Raw genomic sequence first — 17,807 nt, 5'->3', positions numbered from 1 at the left:
TTTTTTTCATCACAGCGGTGTAGTGCCATATTTTGTGTTTTGCTATGGAATGTGTTACATGACTCAGCACTGTCCTATGCTGGACTAAGACAGCTCCATTGACTAACAAGCACACACCTGCCCCCTACCATTGGTTTCTGGGGGAGACAGCTCCACAAATATGCTGTCTCAAACACCGTTCCCTTCAGTGTGAGTTTGGATACCACAGCAAGAGGATGTCTCCTGCTGTGATAGCCGAAGCGCTGCGGCTGCAATGTAATTGATTCCCGCTATGGGGATCGTGCGCCCGCGAGGGGAGTCTCAGCGCTTTGGCTGACATAACATTCATTCCCCCCTTACCCGTGGGTGTCATAAGCTGAGTGCAGCAGCTGGCATCTCATACAGGCCCCGCTATGGGGATTGTGCTGCGGCTGACATGTGACACTCTACCCGCTATGGGGACCATGCGCGGAATCAATAACATTACAGCCACAGTGCGAATTACATTGCAACTGCAGTGCTTTGGCTATCACAGCTGGAGACATCCTCTTGGTACCCAAACTCGCACTGAAGGGAACGGTGTTTGAGACAGCATATTTGTGGTCATGTGACACACGCACAGCCCCCCAGGAACCAATGGTAGGGGGTGGGTGTGCACGTGTCAGCCAATGGAGCTGTCTTAGTCCAGCACTGGAAAGTGCTGAGTCATGTAACACATTCCATGGCAAAACACACTGGCAGAGGTGAATAAGAAAGGAAATTCTAATTTATATGCAGTGACATTATGGTGACACCTCCTTCTATTAAAGAGGGTGCATTTTTTGCATGATCTCGCTGCTTTGTAGATGTGATCAAGGTTACATCTGAACAATCTAGGAGGCTTAAAGAATGGCGCATCTCTAGAGGCCGAGGCTCCAAAGTTGCTATGGTAACCCTGTGCTAAAAAAAAAAAAATCTTGTAGTGGTAGAAGGGGGTCTATGAGGCTGCCTCTGCTTAGTGCTTTATCGTATCCGCTTCACCTTGTGTGAACTCAGGGCTTCCCTGATCCATGAAGTACAAAATATTTCTTATTGCCATCTTCTTCATGGTAAAAGGAAGCTTTATTGCTCAAGTTGCAGAATATTCTCTTATACTGGTTTATATGAATAGGAAGCTTTACACAGAATACAAGACAAAAGGAGGGAGAGAGAGATGTGGAGCAGTGACATCATCCCTGTAATTCAGACCTCAACATTCCAGGGAAAATGTAGCATTTCATTCATATCAGGGGATGTAGTGAATTCATGTAATGTAAGGAAGAACACAACGTCAGACAAATGTAACAACATCGATTTCTTATTTATATATGTTTACAGCGCATCCTACTTAACTTGACTTCTTATTGTGAGCCAACTGCGTATCTACCTGGCCCTTGAAATAGTATTATTTTTTTTTTTTCATATAAGTGTCAAGCAAACTGTTATTTCTTGTACAAGTTCCCAGGCAGCTCTTGGCAATCACTGCTTAGGTTCTGAACTTGTCTTTGGCAAATGTGCTACCCATATAAAGAGACAACCCCCCCCCCCCCCCCCCCCCCCATCCTTCACTTTTATAACAAGAGTTCTTTTCTTTGTTTGTATAATAACCAGCAAATCTACTTTTATCATCTCTGACAGGAGTCCAGCAGCAGCAGAGTATTGTGCAGTGTTTTCCGTGCTCCATATACCACTGTGGATACAGGCGCATTGTTTTTTTCTTATTTTTTTGAATTATTATTGGAGTCGTTATCAATAAATCTTCCTCTCTAACAATGTTGAGTAGTTTTAAGCAGGTCCTTCTCTTTCTCTACTCTCTTTCAATAGGTTTTATGTTTTTCCCTTGTACAATCGTCATGGAAGGAATGAAATAAGGTGTATTAATTATTACATTATTACAGGTTAAGATGAGGAGTTGTAGATGGTTTGCGTTCCATGGATGTTTTTATAGGAGAACCACGGGCCTCATTGTGTTTCGAATTAGTAAGATAGTGCCTCCATCCTACAAATCGGGTTTAGTTTTTCTACGCCATTGGACCTTGAAGGGGGGGGGGGGGGGGGGGGGTCGGGAGGGTTGTCTAGTGCCCCAATTGAGGGATGAGGGTTTGAGTGTGGGTATCGGCAAAGCTAGGACAATGAGTTCCATAAATAGTGAAATAGAGCTGTTGCGCACTGAATTTATAATACTCTCTGCATATGGGGTACTCACCCTTCTGTAGAGTATTCTGGCTTGGAAAAAAAAAAAGTTAGTTTCTAAAACACTGTAGTTGGAGTAAGAAACTGTTGTTTATGGAAAGATACCAGAGAAGATGGTGTGATAGAGCTGCTTTGCATATCCTCCCTTCCCAGAATTCCCAGTGTAGTGATAATAGCCCATAAATCTCCACACACCATTAATAGTGTTCTCAAGGGGAAATATTTCCTCCTTAACCTAAAGGGGATGATGTATATCTTAATGGTAGCACTGCAGGAACATTGAACACCCCTTGTCATTACAAGAACTCCAGCAGCAGGACATTTAGTGCTATGCTTGATATCAGAAGATAACAGGCATAGCACTTATCTAACAAAAGAACGATTGACCAAAGTAGGAAACCCCTTTTAATATTAAAGAATCCCTATAATCGCATTGCCCACTCTCATAATTTAGGGCATGGAGAGATACAGAGAGCTTTTTTTTAGTTATACTGCTGTCAAGTAACCAGTGTAAAAAACTGTTTAATGGAAAAGTGGAGTAGTCAGATTTTTTCTCTAATTTTTTAGACTCTCTGCATCAGTTTTAATGCATTGTGTGTGTTCTCGTTCTGTAAGCTTGCTTTCTATAATGAATACACATGTCTGAAGGGTTTGTCTCATCCGCTGGTGCTCTATAGATTCTCTGTAAACATGTTTTACCTATTTCCTGGGGGATGTTGCCATTAGCTACTCAATTTCACTAAAATGTATTAGTAAATGCCATACATGGATGGACTAGATCCCCTGAAGTGTGGCAGAGGTTGCTCTTTAGCAACTCTCCAATCTATCTTATGGGCAGTTGGGAGGTTCTGAGCATGTGACATGTCTGTGGGATGACATATTAAAGGGGTACTCCACCCCTAGACATCTTATCCCCTATCCAAAGGGGATAATATGTCTGATTGCAGGGGTCCCGCCGCTGGGGACCCCCGCAATATAGCATGCGGCACCCACCTGTTTCTGCTTCCGGCAGCGCTGGAGGTTCTGGCTCCCGACCATGGGAACGGAAGATCGTGACATCATGACTCCGTCCCCGTGTGTTGTCTCGCCCCGCCCCCTCAATGCAAGTCTATGGGAGGGGGCGTGACAGCTGTCACGCCCCCTCCAATAGGCTTGCATTGGGGGGGCGGAGCGTGACGTCACACGGTGACGGAGCCGTGACGACACAATGCTTCGGCCCCGTGGTCGACAGTAATCAGACCTGGAGCAAACACGCTCTGGGGACTGATTTTAACGGGGTGCGGCGTGCAAGATCATGGGGGTCCCCAGAGGCGGGACCCCCGCAATCCGGCATCTTATCCCCTATCCCCTAGCAGAGTTCCGACGCTGAATTCCTTTCCGCTTGAAGAAAGAACATGTGCATTCATCAAGCGGAATCCGTGAGCAGAATCCGGTAGAAGTCAATGATAAAAAAAAAAAATTCTGCCCGACATCGTTTTTTAAGCGGAATTCAGAAAAAATTTTATTAAATAACCTTCTCATTCATTCCTCTTCATTTCCGCATGGAAATTCCGCTTGATGGATAAAATGACAGAAATTATTCCTTGTGAATTCCTCTTGAATTCCTCAGTGGGAAAGCACCCTAAAAGGCAGCACGTTGACTTAGTGGTTAGCATTGTTTCATTGCAGTGCTGAAGTACTAGGTTCAAATCCCACCAAGGACAACATCTGCAATGAGTTTGTATGTTTTCCCCATATCTAAGTGGGTTCCTCTGTTTTTTCTTTTCCAGCACTCCAAAAATTTTGAGGGATACATTTAGATGACTGTGACCTCTGTGATTGGTGCTAATTTGCTGAACCTTTACAAGGCATGATCAATCATACATTACATTACATTTTTCACTATTGGTGACACATGGGCAATGTGTGTGCAATGGCGATAATTTAAGTGGCTTCACAATAGATCATATCATGACTGCTTGTTAGACCTTAAACACTGATAGGCTGTTTGAGAATATTTGCTCCAAAATTAGCCCATGTAAATTGGACTTAAGCTGGTGTGTAAACTGCCAATTCCCCCTCCCCATTCTGCTAACTCTAACACTGAGATACCAGAAAGTCCATCTGAGGGTACGTTCACACATATAGGAGCCTGTGCAGATTTGATGCGCAGGATTTGTAACTGCCGATTAGAAGCTGTGCTCAGTCATATAGAAGGAGATTTATCAAGCTCCGTAGTAGATTTTTTTTTGCTTATGTGCAACTTTTCTATACATGCTGCAACTTTTTGATTTCTGAAATCTGCTCACGTAGTAATTTATTTAGTGTTCATGTATTTATCAAATGCGATAGTCGCTATTTATGAAGAAAATAAAGTTGCATCTCCATTTAAAAGTCGCATATGTATTCCAGGTCCAACCTGGTAGATAACTTTTTTTTTTTTTTTTTTTTTTTTTTTTTTTATCAACTGGTGCCAGAAAGTTAAACAGATTTGTAAATTACTTCTATTAAAAAATCTTAATCCTTCCAGTACTTAGTAGCTGCTAAATACTACAGAGGAAATTCTTTAGTTTTTGGAACACAAAGCTCTCTGCTGACATCTCCGTCCATTTTAAGAACTGTCCAGAGTAGGAGAAAATTCCCATAGCAAACAATACTGCTCTGGTCAGTTCCTAAAATGGACGGAGATGCCAGCAGAGAGCACTGTGCTACAAAAATAAAATAATTTCCTCTGTAGTATTCAGCAGCTAATAAGTACTGGAAGGATTAATATTTTTTTTTTATAGAAGTAATTCACCAATCTGTTTAACTTTCTGGCACCAGTTTATTTAAAAAAAAAAAAAAAAAGTTTTCCACCGGTGTACCCCTAGACGCAGCATTCAAAGTTGAACGCCGCATCTAAAGTGAAATTAAATCATTGACGGTTAGCTCAGGGGGCTGTTCGGGATGTCCGTGGCGAAATCGCGGCATCCCGAACAGCTGTGAGACAGCAGGAGGGTCCCTTACCTTACCTCCTGGTGTTTGATTGCCGAATGACTGCTCAGTGCCTGAGATCCAGGCATGAGCAGTCAAGCGGCAGAATCATTGATCAATGGTTTCCTATGAGAAACCATTGATCAATGTAAAAGATCAGTGTGTGCAGTGTTATAGCCTCCTATGGGAGCTATAACACTGCAAAAAAAAGTGAAAAAGATCATTTAACCCCTTCCCTAATAAAAGTGTGAATCACCCCCTTTTCCCATAAAAAAAAACAGTGTAAATAAAAATAAACATGTGGTATCGCTACGTGCGGAAATGTCCGAATTATAAAAATATCTTATTAATTAAACCGCACAGTCAATGGCGTACTCGCAAAAAAAAAATCCCAAAGTCCAAAACAGTGTATTTTTTATATCTTGAAAAAATGAATAAAAAGCGATCAATAAGTCCTATCAATGCAAAGACCACTAAAAACCACTAAAAACTTTAGATCACGGTGCAAAAAATGAGCCCTCATACCGCCCCATACGCAGAAAAATAAAAAAAGTTATAGGGGTCAGAAGATGACAATTTTAAACGTATAAATTTTCCTGCATGTAGTTATGATTTTTTTTCCAGAAGTATGACAAAATCAAACCTATATAACTAGGGTATCATTTTAATGGTATGGACCTACAGAATAAAAATAAGGTGTCAGTTTTACTGGAAAAAATTACTGTGTAGAAAGCCCCCAAAAGTAAAAAAAAATGGCGTGTTTTTTTTTCTTCAATTTTGTCTCACAATTATTTTTTTCTTCGTTTTGCCGTAGATTTTTGGGTAAAATGACTGACGTCATTACAAATTAGAATTGGTGGCGCAAAAATAAGCCTTCATGTGGATTTTAGGTGCAAAATTGAAAGAGTTATGATTTTTTAAAGGTAAGGAGGAAAAAAAATGCAAAAACTGAAAAACCCTGGGTCCTTAAGGGGTTAATGTTAACCACTTAAGGACCTAGGGCGTATGGATACGCCTTGACGTCCTGGTACTTAAGGACCCAGGGCGTATCAATACGCCCGTGGGAATTTCGGTCCTCGCCGGGTGGGGACCGGGCCGGGGTGACTGCTGATATCAAATGCCCCCCCCCCCCGTCGGCGATCGGTGCAAATCGCAAGTGAATTCACACTTGCGATTTGCGCCGATTCCGGGTCATACAGGTCTATGGTGACCCGGAATAGAAGGGAGATTGCGGTTGTCTAAGACACCCACGATCCCCCTGTTGCCACCCCTCCTATCCCTGCTATTGGTCTGCTATTGATCGTCAGAGGCGACGACCAATAGCAGACCGGAGGCGGGGGGGGGGTTAACTTTCGTTTTCCCCGTCCTGCCCACCCACAATAGGCGGGGCAGAATGGGGAACCGAAGGGGACCGGGCGCCGACGTCCACTTACCGATTTGGAGGCTGCGGCGGCGGTGATCGGCGGGCAGCGTGACGAGCGTCTGAAGAGGACGGCTCCCGGGATCCTACAGAAGCTGGTAAGTTGATCTGGAGGGCTACAGTCTGAGACTGTGGTCTCTAAACTGTAGCCCTCCAGATGTTGCAAAACTACAACTCCCAGCATGCCCAGACAGCTGTTTGGGCATGTTGGAATATGTAGTTTTGCTACAGCTGGAGGGCTGCAGTTTGAGACCACTATACAGTGGTCTCTAAACTATATCCCTCCAGATCTTGCAAAACGACAACTCCTAGCATGCCCACATAGCTGTTTGTTGTCTGGGCATGCTGGGAGTTGTAGTTTTGCAACATCTGGAGGTCCACAGTTTGGAAATCACTGTGCACTGGTCTAAAAACTGTAGCTCTCCAGATGTTGCAAAACTGCAAATCCCAGCATGCCTAGAAAGCAAACAGCTGTCTCGGCATGCTGGGAGTTGTAGTTGGGTACCTCCAGCTGTTGCATAACTACATCTCCCAGCATGCCCTTCTTGATTAGTTGTAGTTTTGCAACAGCTGGAGGCACACTGGTTGGAAAATACTGAGTTAGGTAACAGAACCTAACTGAAGGTTTTCCAACCAGTGTGCCTCCAGCTGTTGCAAAAGTACAACTCCCAGCATGCACAGTCTGTCGGTACATGTTGGGAGTTGTAGTTTTGAAACAGCTGGAGGTTTGCTCCCCCATGTGAATGTACAGGGTACATTCACACGGACAGGTTTACAGTAAATTTCCTGCTTCAAGTTTGGGCTGCAGCAAATTTTTCGCCGCAGTATAAACTCCTAGCGGGAAATTCACCGTAACCCGCCAGTGTGAATGTACCCTAAAAACACTACACTAACACATAATAAACGGTAAAACACTACATATACACCTCCTTACACTGTCCCCCCCCCCCCCCCCCAATAAAAATTAAAAAACGTCTTGTACGGCAGGGTTTCCACAACGGAGCCTCCAGCTGTTGCAAAACAACAACTCCCAGCTTTTCTGGACAGCCACTGACTGTCCAGGCATGCTGGGAGTTTAGCAACAGCTGGAGGCACCCTGTTTGGGAATCACTGGTGTAGAATACCCCTATGTCCACCCCTATGCAATCCCTAATTTAGTCCTCAAATGCGCATGGTGCTCTCTCTCTTCGGAGCCCTGTCGTATTTCAAGGAAACAGTTTAGGGCCACATATGGGGTATCTCCGTACTCGGGAGAAATTGCTCTACAAATTTGGGGGGTCTTTTTTTCCTTTTACCGCTTGTGAAAAGGAAAAGTTGGGGGCTACACCAGCCTGTTAGTGTAAAAAAATAAAAAAAATTTACACTAAAATGCTGGTGTTGCCCCATACTTTTTATTTCCACAAGCGGTAAAAGGAAAAAAAGACCCCCAAAATTTGTAATGCAATTTCTCCTGAGTACGGAAATACCCCAGATGTGGGCGTAAAATGCTCTGCGGACGCACAACAAGGCTCAGGAATGAGAGCGAACCATGTACATTTGAGGCCTAAATTGGTGATTTGCACAGGGGTGGCTGATTTTACAGCGGTTCTGACAAACGCAAAAAAAATAAATACCCACATGTGACCCCATTTTGGAAACTACACCCCTCACCGAATGTGACAAGGGGTATAGTGAGCCTGAACACCCCACAGGTGTTTGACGAATTTTCATTAAAGTTGGATGGGAAAATGAAAAAAATTATATTTTTTCACTAAAATGCTGGTGTTACCCTAAATTTTTCATTTTCACAAGGGAAAATAGGAAAAAAGCCCCCCCAAATTTGTAACTCCATGTCTTCTGAGTAAGAACATACCCCATACATAGAAGAGAAGGAGCCCCATTGGGATTTTGTAGAGAAAATTTGTCCGGAATTGAAGGCCACATGTGTTTACAAAGCCCCCATAGTGCCAGAACAATGGACCCCCGACACATGTGACCCCATTTTGGAAACTACACCCCTCACGTAATGTAATAAGGGGTACATTGAGAATTTACGCCCCACAGGTGTCTGACAGATTTTTGGAACAGTGGTCCGTAAAAATGAAAAATTTTATTTTTCATTTGCACAGCCCACTGTTCCAAAGATCTGTGGGGTGTAAATACTCACTGCACCCCTTATTAAATTCTGTGAGGGGTGTAGTTTCCAAAATTGGGTCACATGTGGGGGGGGTCCACTGTTCTGGCACCACGGGGGGCTTTGTAAACGCATTCCAAACTAATTCTCTTTCCAGAAGCTCAATGGCGCTCCTCCTCTTCTGAGTATTGTAGTTCGCCAGAAGAGCATTTTACGTCCTAACATGGGGTATTTCCATACAAATTTTGGGGGTCATTTTCTCCTATTACCCCTTCTAAAAAATGTTAAATTTAGGGGAAAAACTGCATTTTAGTAAAAAAAAAATTTTTTTTCATTTACACATCCAACTTTAATGAAAAGTCGTCAAACACCTGTGGGGTGTTAAGGCTCAGCGGACCCCTTGTTACGTTCCTTAAGGGGTGTAGTTTCCAAAATAGTATGCCATGTGGGTATTTTTTGCTGTTCTGGCACCACAGGGGCTTCCTAAATGCGCCATGCCCCCAAAAAACTATTTCAGCAATTTCAGTTGCTTTCAAAAAGCCAAATGTGACTCCTTCTCTTCTGAGAATTGTAGTTCGCCCGCAAAGCATTTTACGTCCTAACATGGGGTATTTCCATACTCAGAAGAGATGGGGTTACAAATTTGGGGGGGCATTTTCTCCCATTACCCTTTGTAAAAATGGTAAATTTGGGGGAAAAACTGCACTTTAGTGTGATTTTTTTTTCTTTCTTTTTTTTCCATTTACACATCCGATTTTAATGAAAAGTTATCAAACACCTGTGGGGTGTTAAGGCTAACTGGACCCCTTGTTACGTGCCTTGAGGGGTGTAGTTTCCAAAATATTACGCCATGTGGTGTTTTCTGATGTTCTGGCACCATAGGGGCTTTCTAAATGTGACATGCCCCCCAAAAGCCATTTCAGAAAAATTCACTCTCCAAAATCCCATTGTCGCTCCTTCTCTTCTGTGCCCTCTACTGCGCCTGCCAAACACTTGACATACACATATGAGGTATTTCCTTACTCGAGAGAAATTGGGTTACAAATTTTGGGGGCTTTTTCTCCTATTACCACTTGTAAAAATTCAAAAACTGGGTCTACAAGAACATGCGAGTGTAAAAAAATGAAGATTTTGAATTTTCTCCTTCACTTTGCTGCTATTCCTGTGAAACACCTAAAGGGTTAACACACTTCTGAATGTCATTTTGAATACTTTGAGGGGTGCAGTTTTTATAATGGGGTCATTTGTGGGGTATTTCTAATATGAAGGCCCTTCAAATCCACTTCAAAACTGAACTGGTCCCTGAAAAATTCCGATTTTGAACATTTTGTGAAAAATTTGAAAATTGCTGCTGAACTTTGAAGCCCTCTGATGTCTTCCAAAAGTAAAAACATGTAAACTTTATGATGCAAACATAAAGTAGACATATTGTATATGTGTATCAATGTATAATTTATTTGGAATATCCATTTTCCTTATAAGCAGAGAGCTTCAAAGTAAAAAAAATGCAAAATTTTCAATTTTTTCATCAAATTTTGGAATTTTTCACCTAGAAATGATGCAAGTATTGACAAAATTTTACCATTAACATAAAGTAGAATATGTCACGAAGAAACAATCTTGGAATCAGAATGAAAGGTAAAAGCATCCCAGAGTTATTAATGCTTGAAGTGACAGTGGTCAGATGTGCAAAATATGGCCGGGTCCTTAAGGTATATTTGGCCTGGGTCCTTAAGCTGTTAAATATAGAAAAAATTTATTATATAACTGATAACTATTAATTTTAAGGTTGAAAATACACATGGCACACTTTGTTAATTTTAGGACACGTACATGCTTGCAAACTCACTACATTTTAAAATTAATGTTGTGTTAAAATAGAATAGAGCACAAAATAATTGTGTAAGAATTTTTACAGATTTAAATAACCCATATGTGGCACTAAAATTTTTCCTTTAAAAAAGAGACATCCATAATAATACAGCTTCATGAACATTTTGGGGTGGGCAACGTACCAAGCCGTTTTATTTTAAATTTTTTGGCTTCACTATTGGTTATGTGCCTGTTGGTCTTCCTTCCTGACATAAACTCCAGCCTCAGCGCAGCCACGCAAGACCCCGCCCGCCAACGTCACAAAATGCTCAAAATTAAACAAAAAAGCCTCTAGAGTACGGATATTCATGGTGCGGCATAGTATGTTTTTAATATTTTTGTGCTGAAAAATTGCAGCTATTTAGTGCCATTCAGGGTGTCACCCGATGCGATACGCCCCCCTCCCCGTCACTCTCTAGCAACGCTACCGGTAATAAAGGGTAGATAAAGAACTTCAGCTATTAACATAAGGGAAAAGGTTCTGCTTTAAAAAATGCTTTTGTAAGCGGATTTCCCGGCTTTTGCTTACATTCGATTTTATTTATCAAGGTCATGCGACTATTTGATAAATCGGTCGCAATAAGCAAAAGTAAGTTAAAAAAAATTGTCATATAAAAGCCAAACGTTTGAAAATAATTTTAAATCTCCTTCTCAGTTTACATTGAAAATTGCAGCAGAAAATCCTGTGCATCCAATCTGCGTACATGTGAACGTTCCCTAACAGATCTATCTTATCTTTAGTAACAGCTAAATCTTCAATGAATACCATTGCATTCAGAAAACAAATGAAAAGTTGAGAAATAAAATCACTAAGCATAAGTGTTCATAACCTTTAAATTGTTGTCTGATTTGCTTTAAAGGAGTACTCCAGTGCAGTAAAACTTATCCCCTATCGAAAGGATAGGGTATAAGTTTTCAACTTTGGGGGCTGACTGCTGGGACCCCCCCGCGATCTTCTGCACTGTACACTGGCAATCCCCAGGAAGGGAGCGTATCTGTCTCTGCACTAAGAGGCGAACAACACGCCCCCTCCATGTATCTCTATGTGAGAGCCGGAGATAACTACTGCAGCAGGATCAGTATGTCATCATGAGAAAATCTTACAGGCCTGATTGGACCCCAATTCAACATTGCATGACACAATTCCATTTCATAAGTTCTTGAGTATAACATAAATTATTACATAGTCTTTTGCGTCCGTATAAATACAGTCCGGCAGGATTAGGCCTTTTTATATTTATGAATGCTAGAGGCAAAGAGAGGACTGCATGCTGGGTTACCGCAGCACATAATGACGTATGATGCTCTCTCTAATTGGGAACTTAAAGTGATCTGACCACGGTGTCACACAAGAAAAAAGTAACCCCTGAGGAATCTGCTTTTCTAATGCGATTCGTACTTGTTATGCAAGAAGAACTAGCTTATAACCACTGAAGGAAGCTGTGAAAATAATCATGTCATATATAGAAGTGTGCATCCCACTTTATAAATATCCATTAAAGACAAAGGAAATTGGTACAGTAATTGCCAGTGGATGCTTTTTTTAGATTTGAGAAAAGACAGAATAAGATTGCCTTGAATTGAATAGACACTAATATGTAGTATTCAGTTTTGGAGTAAAAAGAAGTACCGTATATACTCGAGTATAAGCTGAGGCCCCTAATTTCACCCCAAAAACCCAGGAAAAGTTATTGACTCGATTATAAGCCATGGGTAGGAAATGCATCATCCCCCCCCCCCCATGTCATTATCTCCCCTGTCATCATCCAGACCCCCGTCGTCATCCAGACCCCCGTCGTCATCCAGACCCCCGTCGTCATCCAGACCCCCGTCGTCATCCAGACCCCCGCCGTCATCTCCCCCCCCCTCGTCATCTACCCCCCGCCGTCATCTTCCCCCCCCTCGTCATCTACCCCCCCCCTCGTCATCTACCCCCCGCCTCGTCATCTTCCCCCCATCGTCATCTTCCCCCCCCCTCGTCATCTCCCCCCCCCCCCCTCGTCATCATTCCCCCCCCCTCTTCATCACCGCCTGTCAATCCCTTCTCAGTGGTCTTCATCCTGCGGACCTCCAGATGTTGCAAAACTACAACTCCCAGCATGCCCGGAAAGCCATCGGCTGTCCGGGCATGCTGGGAGTTGTAGTTTTGAAACATCTGGAGGTCCGCAGGTTGAAGACCACTGTGGCCTTCGTCATCATCCAGACCCCCCTTTTGTTTTTTACTCTCCTCCCCTCGGTGGGAAGGAAGGGTGAGGACGTCCCTGCAAGTCATTGTCAAGGCAACGTCACTAGTCCTGGAGCGGAGAAGAGGGCCGCCAGGTGAAGATGGACAGCCCGGAACGACTAACCCTCCCCACCGCACGGTCCCTGCAGCATAGATGGCCCGGAACAGCTCACCCTTCCTTTCCACCGAGGGGAGGTGAGTAGAGCACTAAAGGGGGGGTCTGGATGAGGACTAAGGCCGCAGTGGTCTTCAACCTGCGGACCTCCAGATGTTTCAAAACTACAACTCCCAGCATGCCCGGACAGCCGATGGCTTTCCGGGCATGCTGGGAGTTGTAGTTTTGCAACATCGGGAGGTCCGCAGGTTGAAGACCACTGAGAAGGTATTGACAGGTGGAGATGGACGGCCGGGAGCTTCCCCTCACAGCTAAAGCCAGAAAAGTTTTTTTGTTCACTCTAGTATAAGCCGAGGGGGGGCGTTTTCAGCACAAAAAATGCTGAAAAACGAAGCTTATACTCGAGTATATACAGTATGTAATTGATGCTTTTGGCTAACCTTTTGTGATATCTACAGATTTGCATTCATTGTCAGTGTCAGAATAAAGGGCTGTACACATCATAATTCAGCTGTGTACTGCCAGTATATATCACAATACCATAAAAGAGGGCTGTTTTGAATCTGGCAGCAGGATTTTTTTCAGTGTTTGCACCGTGTGTTATTTTTACCGGCACCATTTTTGTGTAGCATTGACTTTTTGATACCTTTTTTCATTGTATTTCTAGGATTTGATGTGACTGAAAATAAGCAATGTTGGCATTAACATTTTTTATTTTATTTTGCGCTGTGCTGTTGACCGTGCAGGATTAGTAATGTGATCATTTAAAAAGGGGTTGTCAGGTGAAAATGATGAACGGGACCACAGTTCTCATTTCTATCAGATACCGGAGATACACGAGTGCTCCTTTCTTTCAAAAGCCATGCCACACCTGTGAATGGGTTGTATCTAGCATTGCAACTCATCTTCAAGACATTGAATGGAGCTAAGCTGCTATATCTGATGCGGCTTGTAAACAGGTGTCCAAACAAATCATATAGTGCTGGAAAGAGCAGCTTGTCTAAAAGCAACATCCTAACAACCTAAGTACAGAAACCATTCATCTATAGCATCTGGGTTGGGTTTCCAGAGCCAAGAAGTGGTTTATAAGATTAAGATTACCACATGGGGTGGTAGGAGTAGTTTAAAACACATTACTATTGTACTCACTGTAGCAGTGTATATGTGTATTTTAGATTATTGAAAACATCTGGTAGTGTAGGTAAAAATCCATAGGTTTGTAAAAGCCAGCAAAACACTTTACATAAGAAAGGGTCAGCTGTAAAGATTGTTGAAACAGGAATTATGTTGTGGGGCACTGTTAGTGTACCTGTCGTCAACAAAAACTTTTTATATAATGTAGATAATACTATTATATGCATATTTGTAATAAACATTGGTTAAAAAATATGTATATTTTTGTCCCTGCAGCTATTGTCTGCGTGTCTCTATGAGGAGTCCAAATACAGGAAGTGAGGGAGGACAAGCAGGGCTCTGTGCAGTAAGAAAAAGCAGGACAGTGTGCACTGAGGCTCTATGACTTGCTCCTGACTCAGACATCAGGATGATTGACAAGCCAGGAGTCTGCACCGACCCCTGCTTGTCCTGCCCTCACTTCCTGTTTTTGGACTCGTCATAGATACACACAGACAAGAGCTTCAGGGACAGCATTTTTTCACCCAAAAATATACACAATTTTTAATCAATGTATATTACAAATATACATATAATGGTATTATCTACATTATATCAAAAGTTTTTGTTGACGACAGGTAAACTTTAAAGGTTAGGGCTGAGACAATGAGGTCTTAGGCTAGGTTCAGACTACAGAATCTCCGGGCAGAAAATTTCCGCCCGGAGATTCCGAGTGCGGCCATCGCTGACTGAATCAGTCGGCGCTAGGACCGTGCGGACACTGCAGTCTCCAATAGACTGTAATGTGTTCCGCGTGGATTTCCGCCTGAAGAAAAAGCAACCCCTTTCTTCAGGCGGAAATTTCCAAGCGGATTTTCCATTCACAAATTTCGCTTCACAAATTCCGAAGTGTGAATTTGTGAACGGAAACCCATTCACTACACTATACATTTTAGCAAGCGGAATTTCCGCCTGTAATTTCAAAGAGGAATTGCAGGTGAAAATTCTGTTGTCTGAACCTAGCCTTAGAGGTATTCCAGAGGATACATTTTACATATATGCCAGTCCCGACTGTCAGTCCACTTCTGGGCCCTGACACAAAGGCCTCAGTGGTGATCTCGGCCAGTGAGAGGGGCATTTCCTGTGCATTGGGACTTAGAAGAAGAAATGCTGACTGTTTTTATTCATTTAGTTTTCTCCACTTTCCAGTAGCAATCATGTGTAAAATATTAATGTAAAAAATATTTATCAAATGTTTCAATAATGTAAATCTTGTTGTCCTGAGTAAGAAAAAAAGGTGTCTTTGAAAGGTTTATCCAGAATTAGAAAAAACAAGCTAATTTCTTCAAAAAAAGAGCACCACACCTGTCTTGAGGTTATGTGCAGTATTGCAGCTCAGGGCCATTGAAGTGAATGCAGCCAAGATGTAATACCACACACAACCTGAGGACAGGGGTGGTGCTGTTTTTAATAAATTAGCTCTGTTTTATATAACTCCTTTAAGTTCTGACTCAATAAGTTGCTGCAGAGAATATCTGTCTTTCTGGAAAAGCTGTGACAGGTATTACTGTAAATTAATTGAGAATTTGTGTCAGTTTGTTATACTCTGAACTTTTCTCTAAATCTTTATATCTGGACAGCATGGTAAGTGGGCAATACTAAGTAATTTGGTCTGTCCTGTGGTGTGTATTATTGTAGACTGATGAGCACTTAGCCTAGCGATACATTTATAATGACAGCAACCGCTTTTTCTTAGGCCATTTGTGGATAATAAAAGTTCCTTTTTTTGTAAATTGATGCCATTTTATATAGATATTACCTCAATTCCTAAGAACATTATCTGCAATCAGGGTAGGACAGTCTTAGAAGCAGTCAACAAGGAAGGTTAAAGTCCTAGTGATAGATAGGGATTGTTTTTGTTTTATATTTAAACAGCAAATATTTCTGTAAAATTAGAATTGCAGTAACTATTTCTAATATGCAATGCTTTTGTGTTTTTACACTTTTAGGCTAAGGTTCCACTTGTTTTTTTTTTTTCTGGCAGTTTTTGGAAAACTGCCACTGCAGTTTTTGAGCCAAAGTCAGAAGTGGATCCATAAGGGAGGAGAAGTGTAAGTCCTTCCTTTATATTTCCCATTCCTTTTGAATGCACTTCTGGCTTTGGCTCAGAAACTGCAGTGGCAGATCTCCAAAAACTGCCAGAAAAAAAAACAAGTGGAAACTTTGCCTAAAAGGGATTTTTTGTTTGTGTTAGTAAGGCTAAGAATTAGATGCCAATATATACTAAGGCATACAGCAGAACCATTCATTTCAGTTGCCTAAATAGTCACCTAGAGATTCCATTCTGTCCACTTTCTGCTGGTATATACTAAATTAACAGGACTCAATAGTGTGGTCTGCTGTTCTATTGAGTCCAGTTATGTGTGTAAAACAGTTGAAAGCAACTTGAACAGAGTTGCTAGGTGACTCAGTTTGGGCCATTAAAATAATGGTGCCGCTGCTGTACACCACAGAATACATCAGCATACCATTTGTGGTGGGATGCCGAGGGATACCTGTGACTGACAGCATAAACACAATTGCCCTGATTTACTAAGTGTGTTGTGTAGGTTTCTTTGTGGGTTTTAATTCCCTACAATTTATTTTCCATGGTATTCACTAAAGTTTCCCTACATTTTCCACTTCCCCTACACTTTTTGCTTTTTTTTTTTAAATTTTTTTACACATGCTCTGATCGGTCTGGTTTTCCTCAGCTGAAATCCACCACATTTTCTGTGGAAACCTTAGTAAATATTTTGAGTTTTTGTGAAAATGTCGGGAATACACCCCTTTACGGTGACCAAGCCCCCCTCTTCCCGCCGACCAAGATCCTTTTTCGGGTTTTCATAGTAAAATGGAGAGTTAGTATTTTTTTTTTTTTTTTTTTAATTCTGGCGCAAATTCTGGCTCAAATTCTGCCGCGGAAAGAATTTCTGGCACACAACCCGACAAAACCTGTCGGGTTTGAAATAGTAAATGAGGGCCCATGTGTATCCAGCCTATCTGTGCTCAGGCTGCTGCTGGTAAGTTAGCAAGGAGCAGAGTACAGTTCGACTATGATCAGACTACACAGGATATGTTTGTAGTGTGTAACTATGGAGACATAAAGGTCTGCATAAAGGCTGTAGCCCTGAATCAGTAAGAAATCTCCATTTAAGACTATTCACGTTCATTTATTTAAAACATTTAGATGAGTTGGCATAATAAAAAATAAAAAAAATGTTGCAGACATATACATGTAAAGGGCATTTGTCATCAGATTTGTATGTATTGTTTAATTCAAGTTTGTATTTTAAACATTTCTTTAAAGGAGTAGTCCAGTGGTGACTCAGTGGTGAGCAACTTATCCCCTATCCTAAGGATAGGGGATAAGTTGCAGATCGCGGGGGGTCCGACCGCTGGGGCCACCTGCGATCTCCTGTACGGAGCCCCGACAGCCCGAGGGAAGGGGGCGTGTCGACCTCCGCACGAGGCGGCGGCCGACACGCCCCCTCAATACAACTCTATGGCAGAGCCGAAGCGCTGCCTTCAGCAATCTCCGGCTCTGCCATTGAGCTGTATTGAGGGGGCGTGTCGGCCGCCGCCTCGTGCGGGGGTCGACACCCGCTATCTGGGCGGAGAGCTGGGGCCCCAGCGGTCGGACCCCCCGCGATCTCAAACTTATCCCCTATCCTTAGGATAGGGGATAAGTTTTTCACCACTGGACTACCCCTTTAAGAATTTTTGGTTATGTTCTAATTTTTCCATTTTACTGTTTATATTGAAATAA

At 42.3% G+C, this 17,807-nt stretch overlaps 1 protein-coding gene across 6 annotated transcripts in view; it reads left to right on the top strand.

The window, feature by feature from the left end:
• Positions 1-17,807, top strand: part of PAM (peptidylglycine alpha-amidating monooxygenase) — a 214,696-nt gene that overhangs the window by 44,723 nt on the left and 152,166 nt on the right. The window lies entirely within an intron of this gene.

Source organism: Hyla sarda, chromosome 1 (genome assembly GCF_029499605.1).
Source record: "Hyla sarda isolate aHylSar1 chromosome 1, aHylSar1.hap1, whole genome shotgun sequence".
NCBI classification, from domain to species: domain Eukaryota; kingdom Metazoa; phylum Chordata; class Amphibia; order Anura; family Hylidae; genus Hyla; species Hyla sarda.
This window is presented reverse-complemented; position numbering and strand designations above follow the sequence as displayed.